Genomic DNA, 11303 nt, shown 5'->3' with positions numbered 1-11303 from the left:
TCATTTTGAGGCTTTATTATTCAAATTGGTCAAGTTATTCCCAAAACTGTGTGTAAACATCGAACGGTTTTACCTCTCATCTTTCGGAATTATTTACTACCTTGTGGAGTTTAGCAGTAGACCTGAAGTAACTAACTGTTGCTTTGTGCACCGCAGACTTCACCCATTTTCAGACCTGTGAGTCAGCTTACCAGCGCCCCATTGTGGTCCACTTCTCAGTTGCTTGCAGCCGAACTAAACACTCCTGTTTTCATTAAACAAACCATAAAACAGAATGTTAACATTAGAAAATACACTACTGTTGAATTTTCAGAAACATTTTTTTCTGAGATTTCCCCCGGCGCAATGTGGCTCTCGACTCTGTCCTCAAGACATGGAACCACAAGACGCAGGTCTGCTACACACATAAAGATACATAACATGACATTTGTTGCACTTCAGCAGTCAAAATCATGATAATCATTTTTTAAACTGGCGGCCATCAACTCCAGTTCAAAGTTAAATAGGTCTAATATTTTACAAATATATGTAAAGAGAACTTTTTAATCAATAAAAAGATTGCGTATTTGTAAATTGTTTGCAAATAAGGGCTACGTGTGATTCGCATTAGAATTTTTTAATGACAGAAAAGGAATTATGGCTAAATTACAGACTGTCCTTGATGTTGACCTGGGAAAAGTTATCAGTTCGGGTGTACCACATAAACTGTTCATATTGGGCACATTTAGAGAAATATCACACGATTTTCTGACATATTCACATTTAAGTAGCAGCCCAATTTAAAGCGCAATTAAAAAATCACCCGCTGTTTCCTTGTTTACATGTATCTTCATAATAGACGGCTGTTTTTTTGCTAAGTGTTGTAAGTTTTATTACCTGCTGATTTTAAATGATCGAAAATCTTATGGTAAGAGTGGCGTCGACATTTCGAGAGCAATTATTCTGAGATGAGGGAAACATTTTCTAATTAATCAGAAAAGAAAAAGAAGGGGGGAAAAAGCAACGCTCTCATTTATTCTGTTATTTCAACACACTCGCCTTCTACCCAGGAATTAGACGTAGCCGACCGTATATAAACTATTTGACTAATGGATGCAACCCAGTGAGTAATATGAAACTTTAATCGCATTGGGCCTGTTTATATGTGCGATTTTTCTGGTCAACCGAAATTTCATTATGACCAAGAACTTTTTCTTCCTCTTTTATAGTTTCAAGACTTGAGAAGAAACCAGATTATGTATGATAACCGAGCGAAGCCTGCGCCTGAAAGAGCTGATGTTTGTTGCCATCATATCATTTACAACTCTGAAGAGAGCACCTTTACAGGTCTATGGACGAGAAGAGACTAAAAATAAGATATTCCCACTTCGCTTTTTAAATTTATGATATTTAATCTCCCTACAGATGGCTAAGTCGTGTGATAGTCACTTTCATTGTAGCATTTTCATTTTACATGTAAGTTGTCGAGAAGGTGACGATCTTATTAAAGTCAACGAACTAAATATGAAAATATTTTACAAACAATTCTTTGATTTAATTCTAATCAACTAGTTTTGCACATGCATGTGCCTAAGTTGTTGCTGTTTTCACACAAATGCATCTGTCAAACAAAAGCAGTTTATGTTTAAAAAAAAAAAATTTAGTGCCTTTATTTGGGGAAGTTAAAGGAGGGAGAAGAATAAAACGGTGATGAGCGGTTAAAATGATTGCTGCAAAATGACCGTTTCCGCTTTGGCGTAACCAGAGTATTTACTGGTATTAATTAAATTATCTTTAAATCAAAACCACCACCATCGGAGTCAACCATCATGCAGTCAAGACGTATGAATAAAACACATGATGTGCTCCAGCAGTAAGAGTGTCTGTGTTCAAGGACGCTGTGGATAGCAAGTGCAATCAATGACGGGATTCAAGACGTAATGAAAAGTACTTTTTTTTTTCTCTCAAAACTCGACACCTTTTAAGACCTTTTTTCAAAGATTTATTCAACTCCAAGCCACCATTATGTTGTTATTCCTACAGTCTTGACTTTAAAATAGTTTTCCATCATCTTTCACCTCCCGTAGCAAACATACAAGGGTGTGTTAATACAATTTTTAAACATTTGCTCCCAAAAACTGGTGATTAAAAATCAATTTGTCCAAGTAATTTATAATTTCATTGCATGAATTTATGTTGTCTCAAAGAAATTGTAATATTTCACATCATACAATATCTGAAGACAAACTGAAGGAAAAGATAAACCTGAACAGTTCCTTTATATTTGTATAAAAAAGCCTTACAGAAAACCTTATTAGCACTTTGAATTAAGGGGATTTATTCTTTTAAAACACCTTTTGTATTGATTGTTAAATGTTTCTCAACCTAAAGTGATGGATTTCTTTAGCGTTAAACAGTTTTTGTATGAGCGTGTGTGTTTTTTTTCTCCAGCTTGTCAAATTATAAGGCAGGGATGGAGGATTTCAAGGACGCATGGACTTCAGTTTAATCGAAAAGGCTCAGAGTGGGGTGGAAGAGTGACACGCAGAGGAGAGAAGTTTATTATTGTGCTGAAAAGGAAACCAATGGCTTTCATGGTCGCCATGGTAACTGGCCTTTCTTTTGCTGCCAGACCTATGATAAGGTACTTCACAGCATTAAGCGCAATTATTGCTAGATAAGGGGGGAAATATTGCTTTCCAATGCTGATAGATGTTAGATATTGATTGGTATGACGACTGATGAAGTGAGCGTGCTCCAGCTGTTTTACCCGCCTGACCTTCTGCAACCTCAGAGCTGAGGATGGAAAGGCTTTTGTGGTTCTGTGGACTACAGCCACTGTTGCATCTTCTCTTGAGCTGATCTCAAGGAAATGAAGAAAGATTTTGTCAGGGAGCTCTGAATGGCTGCAGGTTTTTCCAGCTTCCTCTCCAAGTTGCACCTAAAACCAGTACTTAAACACTCACTGCTTCCAGTCATTAGCCTTTTTTCCCTTTCCTTCTTTTTTAAATTTTTGCGTTGGTAGCAGTGAGGTCAGCAGTCAGCAGTCCATATGATTGGGAGGTGGTTTGTCAGTGGCATGCTAAGGTGGTTAGAGGATGGGAGATTAACATGGAGCAGGATGAGTGTGTAAGGAGGAATATGGTGGTTGTGGTTGTGGGGGAGCAAATTGTTTTAACCCCTATTACAGCAACTGCATGGCGCTCCCCTTATCTAGGCCGCTGCAGCCACTCATTAATATTCTGTACATATGGCAGTGCTTTCTGTATCATTGTCTAATAATGGGAGGGATAATCGCTCATTCAATTATCAGGCAGTCAGCAAAAGACCAACTGTGCCTGCACAGCCCCGGTTCACACAGTGGCACACCCCAAAACAGAGGTGTGCCAGTGAGAAGGTGAGAGCGATAACAGGGATTACAACATATTAGCTACTTTAATAAGTCAGGCTCCAGGAATCATGTGAAGCAAATAGGGATCCCTTGGTGAACAAGAAGCATGTCTGAACCTCGAGGTGACAAATCAGCGGTGGACTGCTTCTTCAACCTGCATCAACTTGAAAGCCACGATCTGTGATCCAAGAGTGTTTTTTTTTTTTTTTTTTTTTAAAGCTTTTAGTTTGAAAACACCTTTAAAAGCTGTTCTATAGACTGACAGCTCTGATGAATAAAGCTTGATCTGGATGTCTGCAGGTCAGAGATCTGTGAAGTGATCAAATGTGGCGTTCATCCCTGTTGATCAGAGCTCTGTGGCTTCAGGACCTCACGATGCCTGCTGCCATGCTGCAGAGGCCACGGCCTGGACACAAGCGGGGGCCGCTGATAATAGTGTGACCTCTGGCTGTTCTGACCTGGATAGACCTTGTTGAGTCAACACAAGCACGGACACATAAAGAGGGAGAGAAGTGAGAGTTGGAATTAGGTTGTGCAGTTCTCCAGTGAGTTTCTTGAAGAGGTGGGGTCATGAGACTGTGAGAGCTGTTTCCTGAGCATTGGGAGGGGGTGGGGGGGTGGGGGGTGTTTGAGGGAGTATAAGAAAGATGGAAGGTGAAATGTTAACAAAAATCTCATAAAAAAAAAATCTATGGTTTGATAAATTTTCGCATTTCAAATGAAGTGAAGGCGGCTGAGGCTGTGGAGGGCCTTTGTTGGAGGTCCTATTTTCTCTGGCAGAGCAGCACGCTCACAGGGTCAGCGAAGTTACGAAAGTAATTAAAGCTCAGTGATTCACTGCCTGCTGCAGAGAAAAGAAAGCAAGCTGTCATTCTGATTTAGAAAAATAAATTACAATTTTAATAATGGGGGAGGATGGGGGTGCGAGAACGTCTCGAGCCTTGGTGGGCTAGGGGGGAGGCGGAGGTGGGACTGTTGGGTGGGAGGAGGGGTCGAGGGGGTTGCTGGCTGCCTACTTATCAATAGTTGCAATTTTTTTTTTCTTTTTTTGAAACCGCATCGGTAGTACATTGCGAGAGCACAAGTGCCCTTAAAAAAAGAAAACCCCGGAACATTAACATACTGATTTCATGCGCATGGCAAAGGGCCCGAGCCAATATCAGAGAGGACTCAGCAGTCCTATTGTCTGCTGGGACTCTGGTCCCCTCTGATATGAAAATTCAATTATTTTATAACTAGATCTGGCGCTGCGTTTTGACAGTCGACGGCAGCGCCTTGCCAGCTGCATCAGCGTGGGGGACCAGAGGCTCCTGATAGCGAGAGGGAGGCCTTTCAGACACTGACATGTTTTTGGGGGACAAGATTGCCTAAATGTGTTGCATTTAAGGACTGAAAGTTAATCTAATGCACCACCATTATCTCACTCAGGTAATTCCAATACCATCCTGAATCTATGTTTACGCTCATGCACGCACCCACATGCTTGCACAGCCATTCATTCTTCAGCACTTTGAATCTGATTCTTAGGCTTTCTGCATCCAAACAGGGAATGTGTTTATTTTGCTGCAGCACATACTCTCAGCAGACAGGAAACTATGTGAAATAGAAGTTGTTTTCTTATGGACCTCAGCACTTTCTAGATAGAAGGAGCGCACACAGGAAAACACACCCAATACCTGGAGCTTCAACGTCAAGGAACCTTTTTAAAGAAAAGTTTTTGCTGTATATACATAAAATAATTACTGTATACATGTACTTTACTACCAAATATGAAAGACACAATTTTCCCAAATGCCTCTCTGAAGAATATATATAGTTATATGCAGTTTGTTTTTTTTTGTTTTTTTCTCAGCGTGCTGTTTTATTTAGCTGTGAAATACAACTTCCTCCATGGTAATATAATCTTTCAAGGACAAACACCAAAACTTTTAATGCTGGCCTATTTTTCTGGGTTTGAGGGACTGATCCTTTCATTACCTCCGCAGCTCATTGTGAGTGTTCTGAGGGGGGTCTGTTAAGATTAGGGAACAGGAAGCAACCCCCCCTGGCATGGCCCTCTCTACTCAGACCCTACTGTGTTGTGCTTATTAACCCGGCCTGGGAGAAGATGTACCTGCCTCCCCTCATTAGGCCGTGGTGGAGTGCGTGCTCAGCCTGCAGAAGAATGGAGCATTAATTAGTATTCTCTGCAGGGGGAGCTGCCATTAGCACTTAATTAGCGGTAAGAGTACCATTCAGCTGGGCAGCCAGTTAGTGTCTAACATAATATGTTCTGTGTGTTTTTCCTGTGAGTAAAATATTGATGAAAGAGCTTGTTTGTCTGTGCGTTAGTTCTACTTCCTCATAGATTTGTGCCGTTTTCTCTTCCTATATAGTTTACCAGCATAAAGATGCCACGATTTGTTTTCTTCAAGGCTTATCATTTTTCTTTTCTTTTCTTTTCTTTTTTTTTTTTTTTTTTGCTTGAGCTCATGTAAAACAAAAAAGAAAAAGAATAAAAGAACTCCTTGGCACACTAAAGGCCTGTGTTCCCATGCCAACATGCCTCTGTCCTTATCTCTGTAAGATTTAACTCTGTCCTCTCTCTGCTGTTGACCACCAAGAGGCCAAATGTAGTTTTCTCATCTGCCCAGGGTGGTAAAGTGGGCGATTAGTGGATTCAGGTCAACTTTTACTGTTAGTCTCAGGGAAGTTCTTTGATCTGCTGAGTAGACACTCATTTCTTTCTTTTCTCTGTGTTCTCTGTCCAGCACCGTCCCCACCGAAGAGGACAAGGGAGGCTGTTAACCCACCTTGGTCCACTCCTTGGCCTCACTGGTTCTCACTTCCTCTCTACTCACCCTTCCTCTCTTCACTACCCTCCCCAACAGCACTTGGAGGCGGACAGTGGTAGAGGTACCTTTTACTTCCAGCAATCTGAGAGGCGGAGAGCTGTCATTTGCCAATTTGGCTTGAATGGGGCGGACAGCGGATAGAATGTCGTTTTCCCACCAGGCTGCACCATCCAGACCAGCAGGGGAGGGAGAGGGATGCGGGGTGCGGGGTGTAATGCTAGAGTAAAATTAGAGCTTTGATGGCAGCTAATAGAGTGTGATGGGTGGTGCTGATGTGGACTTCCAGTACAGACGCCACAGGTTCCCTGTATCACTGCCTCTCTGTCTGACACACCTGTAAGATTACGACAGCCCCCCCCTCCTTTCTCAGAGCTGTGATTTCACACTGATCAGTGTAATTATACATCTATGTCTTCAAGCCTGTCTATGTCAGAGAGCCAGAGAGGTTCTGTTTCTCAGACCAACATATACAAAAATACACAACAGTGAGAGAAAACAGCACAGAAGAAGACTCAGATTAATCTTTTTTTTTTTTATTTATTTATTTTTTTTGCCCTTGTGTTTTGTTGAAGGACCTGCAGGCCTTCTTTGATCTCAACACAAAGCTCAATGATGTCTTTCTGCACTGATTTCTGTCAATAGTTGTGGAAAAAAGCAGAAATTTCTTATCTTTCTTATTTAAAACAAAGACTCAGAGTTCTGCTTCAGTAAATGTTTTTTTTACTTTAGTTTGGCTATTGGTCAGGGTAAGATTCAGTGTCCTTTGTTATTAATTCATATAATGGTTTTTTAAAAAGAAACAAGCAATGTAATGCAAGTGTATAAGAACATTACATTTCTGTCACTGAACAATTAACAAGCAACAGGCCAGAAACATAGTTTTGGCCTATAACCTAACTACCCACAGAGGGTGATTCTGGCAGAAGTTAAGATAAAATGGAGAGCTGTTAGGTAAAACAGTCATGTTGAAGTTATTTGTTTTTTTTTTCTTTAACAAAGATCTTTAACAAAGATCTTTAACATCTTTAACAAAAATGGCGAAAGGTCATTTTTTTTCTCTCATTTTTGTTTTTTAGAATTCAAAGAGACACGTGCAACACTCAGTTGTTGGTGTCTTCTGGCAGAAACTGTGTTAAAACATCTGAGAACCATGGTGCTTGAGCAGATTTTATTCCTATGCCTATAAATAACAAATCCCATTTAAAATCTGAGAATAAAAGAACAAAGAAACAAACAAAAATAGATGACAACTCTGACGTCTTCTCTGAGCTTCAGCTCGTTTAAGATGGATGACCCAAGACGGTCTTTTAGTTCTAATTTTAGACTTTCTTTTTAAAATGACATGTAATGTGTCATTTCATCCTGCTTTGTATCAGCACATAGTCACAAGTTGGCACTTCTGATGTGTTCACGGTGGTTTACTGGACTTGGGTTGGGTAATTTGCCTATGGTTTTGCTGATGTCAGCCAGAAAGTACATTTTGTAAACACAGCTGCATGCCTCTGTTGTAGAAAAGTCTGCAAAATCAGCACCAAAAGTCTGAAAGGTGTTGCTTACATCAAATTTAATAAAGATAAAAATCTGAAAAGAGTGTTCTTGCTTTGTTACCAATTTAAAGAAATAAATAGTTCTTAGTTTTTACAAATGATTTAGATGATTTCCAAATCACTGCTTTGTTTAAGTTTTACATTCCATACCTTTTCCCTTTTTAAAAAAAGAAAAATTCTTATAATTTTATAGAACATTGAAAAACAAATGAATATGCATAACTTATTATCTTTTTTCCCTTTGAGCTTGATGCCGAGCTTATTACTTCTTTGCAACATAGAAATCAAATGAACATGCCCTTAGTAATGTTTTTACATTTTGATTCAGATGCATTAAACCTTCCATCACTTTTTGTGTCAGTTGAACTTGTAACGATGAAGTGACTTGCAGCCGTTTCCCTCAGGAAGATTTAAAATCCACATTAATCACTCAGATGCTACCCCTCCCATCGTGCTCCTGCCACAAGACACGATGCATGAAACATAACACTGGGACCTGCCTCAGGGCCAGCAGGCACATATTACCTCTCTTTCTCCCTCTCTCGCACACACACACACACACACACACACACACACACACACACACACACACACACACACACACACACACACACACACACGTATCTACACAGAGATATGTTCTGAGGCACGAGCAGCACTGTGATGCTCTGACATCCAAACGGTTAAAGACGTCTTAAATATCCATATCAATCTGCAAACCGGTTCAGCTCGACAATGAGGGAAACGGAACACCATTAGCGGTGTCAGACAGTATCATCCTTATCTATGCAACATTAGAGAAATAGATTACTCTCTGCAGAAAATTCTTTTGAATGCTATCCAACTTAAAAGTGCAGCTTGGTTCTGCTGTGTTGGTAGAATTGTTTAACCTGTTATATATGACATATGCATGCTTTTGTTTATTTTAACATCTGAGCAGATGAGGAATTTATGAATCAGCTTTGACACTTCACACACTTAGATGTGTCTTTTATTGGTTTCAGAGTCAGAGATACAATATCCCATTTTAAAACGGATCTGATTGTACTGATTTTATTGTTCGGCTCCTTCGAAATGCATATATTCTTGTGACTGTGCAAACTGATTGTCCTCTTCCTGCTGCACAGGAAGCATTATAATCTTCTGCCCAGGGATGGGAGATGTTTTGTTTTTTGGACTCTATCTCACCAGCTCTCCCTCTGTGTAACACAATAGCCTTCTCTCTTCTCACCCAGTGTGGCAACCCTTTTAAAACAGGAAGCTCCAGGTCAGTTTCCCTTGCCAAGTTTTGCAGCCTGCCATGTTGTCTATTCTGCTCAGCTATTTAAAAAATGTTGAATATCAACAATGGCTTTCTCTGGTGCATTGTCAACTTTTGTATGAAGCAATCTTGGCTGAATGAGATGGGTCCCAGTGCAGGGAGAGCTCAGCTGCAGTGTGCACTGCCTGGGTCTCTCATGCTTCATATTTCTCTGCAGCTCTGAAGTGGAGGTACTGCTCTTTGAATGGCGGTGGCTGGAATCTGGGCAGAGGCTGTGAACGGTAGATGTCGTAGCCATTATCCAGTCCATGGTGCTGCTTCTTGGCCTGCTGACAATCAGCTGTTGAAGGTGTGTCTGGCAGAGGGATTGGAAAACAGCAGCAGCAGCAGCAGGATCCTTGGGACCAGTAAGAGCTTGGTGAGTGTCGTTGGTTTTCTGGTCAGAGTGGGAGGAGGTTAAAGAGAGGAGAAAAGAGGGAGGGGGCATACAGGGAGATGGTGCAGGGATGTTTATGGTTTCTGAGGTGCGCTCTTCTCATATGTACTAAATTTGTAAAGCTATTACTGGATTTAACCTACACATTTTATTTCTGTTTTGTTTTTCAGGATGCATCATGGCACCTGTTGGCCATGGTTTCATTCTAATCAGAAAGCAAAACTAAAACTATCAGGCTGGCTGATATTTAAATGTGAAATATATAACATCTCAACTCTTTTATTGGAAAAGGATGTAGTATAAAAAAGAAAGCTACATTTTATCTATTGACCACCATCATGCTCGCTAAGTATTCTGTTAACAATGTCCAAACTCCACTTTTCCTGACATGCACACTGGATGCATGACTGACTTTAGGCAGCGCTCTGTATCTGTGTTTGTATGTGTGAAGAAAGGGGTGAAAGCAGGGACGAGAGCTTGCTTCCAGATAATAGTAGCTTAGGCTCTTTGTCCTGCTGTCAGCCAGGAGAGCAGAGAGGCTGGAAATCTCTCCAAGGCAGCGGTAACATCTTGTCTGTTTCATTGACATATCAGTCTGTGGAGCAATGAGCCGTTGCCTCTGCACCCCTCAGCACACTTCTGTATTTGTGGATGTGTGAATAATGGCACAACAAGGTTACACTTAAAAGAGGGATGCTGCCGTAAAGTATTCGTGCACAACACAGAGAAATTGAAAATGGAAGCAGTCACATTTTGCTGAGCATTGATACTTAAACCTTCAAACTATTATGTTATTTGTAATTTTAAGATTGATTTTAACTGACTTTTGTTGATTTATTTTAACTTTTGGGTAGCAAAAAGAATGAATCAATTTTTACCCCACAAACAATTTTTAAAGGGATGTTTAGTTTAAGAAAGTCTGAATTAATTTAAAAACCAAATTTTAATCTTTGTCTTGCATTGTCAGCTTTGGCATGAAACACATATAATTTAGTCCTGTTAAAACATACTTAAGGCAATTTATCCTGAAATGGATTTCAGACTCAGAAAATATATAAAATGTTGTAATCTCAGCTCCAAAAGCCAAACTTTTAAAATCCCAATAAACAAACCTGAAGCATCCTGGCTTTTTGTGGAGCTATGCTGTCCTCCGTCTAACCTCTCTGAACTCATCCCAAGGCAAGGTGACCAAATTCATCTCTGGCCAGCCCATCCATTATCTTGTCAACACAGCCAGCTTCCTACCTTAGTGTGCTCTTCTCCCAGTAGACTTGCACTAATGAAATACCCAATAATCACCACACTCATCTCGTCATGCTCAAGGTAATTAATATATTTAGAGGGCGATGGCTAACTCTTAATTAAATTATGCCTCTTTTAATGAGATCTTGACTGGGACTAAATTTATGACTACTATCTGCTTTATCAAGTGCTTGGCATGCAACAAAGATTAGTAATTTTCTCCCAAATTGCAGCCAGATTGCACATTGTGAAACTCGTGATTTATATATCAATTTATGCTTGTTTGTTTCTTATTTTAGATGTAATAAATTACCTCTCATAATTACCCTAACCCAGTTTCTCCTTCTTAAAAGCCCCAATTCCTGCAATTAATGCTCAGTGCTGTATCGCTGTTACATATTCATTTTAGAGGAGAATACAGATAACAACTTGGCTGCATTAATCATATTACAAAATTGGGTGTATTTAATTAATTACAGTTACACTGCAAATTAATTGTGCATTCTCACAATATTATCTTAAACTAATGAAGGCACGACAAAGAGACCGTTTCATTTTTTAAAAAAAAGAGCCTAGATTAGTGGGATCTCAATTATGGCTAAAACAAAAGAGG

Source organism: Telmatherina bonti, assembly GCF_933228915.1.
Source record: "Telmatherina bonti genome assembly, chromosome: 12".
In the NCBI taxonomy this organism is placed as follows: Eukaryota; Metazoa; Chordata; class Actinopteri; order Atheriniformes; family Telmatherinidae; genus Telmatherina; species Telmatherina bonti.
This window is presented reverse-complemented; position numbering follows the sequence as displayed.